At 40.4% G+C, this 5,166-nt stretch overlaps 1 protein-coding gene and 1 long non-coding RNA gene across 4 annotated transcripts in view; one reads left to right on the top strand and one right to left on the bottom strand.

Annotated features, from left to right (window-relative positions):
- WDR19 (WD repeat domain 19) overlaps positions 1 to 5,166 on the bottom strand; it is a 119,434-nt gene that overhangs the window by 100,519 nt on the left and 13,749 nt on the right. The window lies entirely within an intron of this gene.
- Positions 1 to 5,166, top strand: part of LOC109303816 — a 16,207-nt gene that overhangs the window by 1,083 nt on the left and 9,958 nt on the right. Inside the window, exon 2 of the long non-coding RNA XR_002099235.1 lies at positions 3,805 to 3,920. This is a non-coding gene — a long non-coding RNA (uncharacterized LOC109303816). The remainder of the gene's footprint in view (positions 1 to 3,804; positions 3,921 to 5,166) is intronic.

Here is a 5,166-nt window from a genome sequence, read left to right as displayed (position 1 = left end):
GGAACCGAACCCGCAATATCTCTGAGGTATGCCTGTATATGTTTAGTGCTATCCATATGCTGGAAGCTTACACCTGTCCACAAGCATAGTTACCATACCTAAAATGGATATATGAGAGCAACGTTGGAAAAGATAATCCAAATAAATGATACTAAATATAATACAGTACTTTTATTAATTTTGTTGCATTTTAATAGTTTGCTTACTGATTACAGGGCTTCCAGTTCTTTCATTGACAAACTACTCAATGCAGTATGAAAGCTTACTAAAAAGCTATTCACACTTCAAATCTTTAATAAATTCAAGATAGGTTATGTTTTAGTTTCAAGAATTGTTACAAGAAATTTTCCTGTTTTTGAAAGTTAGTATTTTGCTATCTTTTTACTATTTCAAGCTCCTTCCAGCTAGGCCTGTCAATCTCTCACAGTACCCCAATGTCCTGATATTCTGCTGAATTTGTATTTGTTGTATTGTAGGCTCAAAGTAGTGAGATTGCAGTTAAGGAGGCACCAGAATTCTGTTTCAAAGGATCTATACAGTTTCCTGTAGATCACCCCTTACTTTATTTTAGGTGCCACAGGGAATGTGAAATGAACATCAGCTATTACTTAATGTGTGAAACTATCTCTGATGTGTATTTTGTGTTTGCGTTTGTTTTAGGAGCATTTTAAGGTTCTTCAGTGGCGCTGATCACTATTTCCACACTGTTAAAATGTTGTCCTCTACCACTGCCTGAGAACTAATATGAGACATCAGACAAATCAGCCATATATCCTCTACCCCCATCCAAGTAATTCATTTTCTGGGGAAGGAGAATTACTAAGTTGATTGCCACAGCACTCGCTGCCTTTAATAATGGATTTGCTTCATACATTATATAAAAACAGGTCACAGGAGGAACTGTAATGAAAGCCTACTGTGTTCTGATTAACACAGGCTATGCCCTTTTGGTTTTTTATGTAGTAAAGTCAAACCATTTATTTTAGATGAGTGACTGCTGGTTATTTAAAAATAAGATTACACAAACTGTTTAGGCATAATGTCCATTTACAAATCAGGCCTATGATTCAACATAGCTCCTTCAAAACAAAAACATTCTCAGGTTTTATAAGCATACTCAAAAATATCTTTGGGCCAAATCGACTTTATTCCATCAAGAATTGATGGTAATATTAAAGGCCAATATATTACTTGCTTTAAAGAACCCACACTGCTGAGAGGAATTTAATGTTCATGTGATAATTCAGAAATCTAGTTGTTTAAAAATATGCCTAGAGTTAATAGGATACAGATTAGCATGTGTACACTATAATACTAACCAGTATAAAACATAATTTGCCTAATAATTCACATGGTTTGTGAAATAATCAATCTTCCTTCAAACAGAAATGTAACTTTGATTAAGGACTATTGGCTTTAAAATACTGCTCAACATTACATTCATAAAACAGAGATACAAGAAGTGCCATGATATGGTGTATAATTTAAATAATCTGTAAATCTCATACATAGCTACAATACTTAAAGTCATCCTTTTAAAACTTACTGTTACATAAAAACTGGTTTTGTTTAAATTATAGTTTAAACTTAATTTCAGTTTCTTAGGTAATGTAGTACTGAGTGGTGCAATATTGAACTTCAAGACCATAGACATATTTATTCTTTAAACAGCAAACACCGACACACATATATGTGTGTATGTAACTGTGACCTTTCAATCATTTTTATGGTTCAGTTTAATGGTGAGCACAACTTTAATTAATAATAGTTTACCTTAATTTATTTATATGTAAATTACACACACTAAAGTGTGTTGTTTATGAATTCAATTAGACTGACTCCTTCACTGTGAGTCTCATTCATGCAATTAGATTTTAGAAAATGGTGTGAAATGCCTTTGAAGTACATTTTATCTGTTTTGCTATTAGCTGAAAAAGCAAAACAGGAAGAGTGAGAAACGAACTAACAAAAATATACAAATCAAGGATTTCTTAAGGAGGACTGTTAAGAGTCCATATCCTAACTGTAAATGCTGATACTTGTACATAAAGTAGGAACGAAGAAATTGAAAAAAGCCCTTAGCTTGTGACTGTGTAAATCAGAATCAAGCTTAAATGAGGAATCTAAGAAGGAAACCATTTTGTGTGTGGCTGATGAATACCTTGAACTTTCTGAGGTCCAAAGCCAGTCAACTCTCTTTTTTCTGGGATTAGAATGTAATTCAGAACTCTCTGCCCTCATACTGGTAAGGAAACTTTTCTATTACTCCTTGTAAGATAAACAACAGGACACAGAAGTGTAGAAAGCTTTGTGACAGTGGTCCTTGAGGAGGAACTGGGTTCGGAAGTACACATTTAGTGAAGTTAGAAAGAATGTGATGGTGTCTGTTATCCAATGGTTGACCTGTGATAATAAAGGACCTATGCCTGGAGTAGGTGAGTAAACATTACTAGTTCCAGATTCCTCAAGAGTGGCTCAAATATCTCAACAAGGGAAACCAGATTCCTGAAGCTATTCTGCATAACCACTACAGACAGCACCAAGTAGGAGGCCATATCTGTGGCCTTAAGAGCTGCTTGTAAGCTGTTTTTTTGCCACTGTTTGACTCCCTGCTCTTAAGGAAGTGAACTCTCTAACAACTATGCTAAACTTGCTTGCCCCCAACCCAAAAATAGTAGCTGGAGAACAACAGTGCCTGGAAGGTAGTAACTAGGTAGAAAGAAGACGACGCCTTATGATCAAATACATTACATCATGTTGGTTCAATTTTTGGTGTAGTTGCTTGCTATTGGCAGGACTTCTCATTAATGACCCTCATGATCAAAGGTGATGACACTGAATGGAACAGAACTCCAGTAATTCTTATAAAACTTAGGTTAGGTATGGGCTGGTGTTTGTCAGACTATTCTAGCAAGGTCCATTATCACCTCCTTTATTGGGAATACTACTTTCTCTGCAGCACCTCCACTCATTTGCAGGCTGATTCCTCAGCTTCCTTCATTGGGATCTGTACAGATATTTCCCAGTAGAGCTACACTGACATTGATAGGTAAAGCTCCTGTGGCCAAGATAACTGTGGCTTATAGCAGTGGTTTTCAACCTTTTTAGACTCGAGGCACGCCTCAAAAAGGCCAGCACTTAGCTTTCACTTGTTCTTTGATTATAGAAAAATAGCACAGCAATTCTATTTGCAAACAACTTAGAAAAACCACAGCAGGTCTAAACGTTTCTGACCTATGAATTCCTATTTTAAACCTCTAGATTTAGCTCATGGACTGTGTATAGGTGTCTGTACACCTAAAAGAGGATCATGGCAGCCTGGCTGAGATCACTGGCTTACAGGCTAGCCACTGAGCAAACAATCCTTTAGATTCCCTGTGGGACATGAAGGAAGGTGGAGGGAATACTTTTGAAGAGTATCTCTATGAGTAGAGGGCCTACTGATCTTGAGGAGGAGGCCAGCAAATTTTGTGGGCAGATCATGGGGCTGGCTACCATTTTGAGGGCTTATCATGGCGCGCTCTCACATGCCTCTGATTGGCCAATGGGCCCTGGTAGCCCCACCTCCCCACTGCTGATTGGTGGAGAGGGCTGTCTGTCATACAGCCCCACCCCTTGCTGCTGATTGCTAGAGATCTCAATCAGCAGGCAGCCCTCAGCCAATCTGCAGTGAGGGGTGGGGACAGCCATCATCTTGCCTGCTGGCAGTCTCCTTCCCCTCAACAGTCCTTCCAGCCATGCAGCCCACTGTCTTGCACTGGGGACCCAGCATTTTATTTTTAGTAAGTTTTTTTTCCCCTGCAGATTTTGTGGAGATGGCTGAATTTCGTGATTTCCGCAAAATATGTGAAGTCACAATTTGAGTAGTTCCCTATCTATGATCATTCAAACCCTAGCATCATATGAAACTATGGAAGCAGGTGAAAGAAACAGTGTTGTTGGTTTTCATGTTGAAAAGAATTATCTCAATTAACTGAGTGTCCTGGAACCACCAGTCCAGGTTTCTGCAGGTTAAATAAGTCTACCCATGCTACAGGTTGGCATGTAGCATAAAAGTGAGGTATTGTCATCATCTCCATTTGGTTCTCTGCTGGTTATGAACTGCTGCCACAGGATGCCAAGAGAGCCTCCAAAGAAGTTGGTACCACAGAGCTGAGCCCTGGGATGAGGAGGTGATTTTTGGCAGTACTATAAATAGCACTCCAGTACAGTGCTTTAGTGCCAAATCCTCAGTACCATTGTGTGTACATGCTTCTTTGGGAGCCACTCAAGGCCATGAAGTTCAAGTGTGCAGGTGGTATGGGGAAGATTTCCTATAGAAAGCATTCTTTGTAGGTGGGGAGGGGATGACATCTGCCCTTGATCTCATCCAGTAAGTATTTCTTATCCATTCTGGTTAGAATAGAAATAAACTAATTCCTAAAGTAAATTTTCAAATAGAACAAGGCATTTCTGGCAGTATGGACATGGAGAACAAGAAAATCCATCTCAGACCACTAAGCTAAAGCCTAATCAGCACACCAGGTGAACCATACTAGAAAGCCTCCAGTTTTAGGTGCACCAGGCATACATGTGCCAATAAAGTGCATACTACCTATATGCCTGTATTGGATAAAGGGATACAGGTCTTAGCCATGTTGGTCTACAGGCAGAAATATGCAGAACTCTTGGCAGAGGTGGTATCTTTTATTAGATCAACTAAATAGTTGTAACTTTTTTTTTTTATTTGCAAGCTTTCAGACTCATGCACCCTTCCTCAGGCAAAGGAGACTGCACACAGATTGTAACACTTCTCCCATTGGTGACGCGTACAGGGTGCACGTATACCCCCCCCGAGATTGGCCACTGTTGACGGTGCCTGCGGGGGGAGGGGGGGGGGTCAACCCCCCGCCACCACTGGTGGCGCCTATGGGCAGTCACCGATTGCTGCCAGCATTTGCGGGTGGTCACCAACTGCCAGTCAGCACTCGCCACCCTTCCCTATCCCCCGCTGCTGCCACTGCTGTGGCCACCTGCGGGAGCTCCCTGCTCACCACTGCCACTACCTGTGGGTGGCTGCCATGCCCCCCCAGCCTCCAGGGGACAAACGTCATTCATGATTTCTCCCAGGTAGAAAAGAAACCTCATAGTGCACAGAGGGATAAAAAGACGTTATAGATAGGTTCC

Source organism: Gavialis gangeticus, unplaced genomic scaffold (assembly GCF_001723915.1).
Source record: "Gavialis gangeticus isolate Ggan-Ray unplaced genomic scaffold, GavGan_comp1, whole genome shotgun sequence".
Taxonomy (NCBI): domain Eukaryota; kingdom Metazoa; phylum Chordata; order Crocodylia; family Gavialidae; genus Gavialis; species Gavialis gangeticus.
Note: the sequence above shows the minus strand (reverse complement) of the source record. Positions and strands in the feature narration are given on the sequence as shown.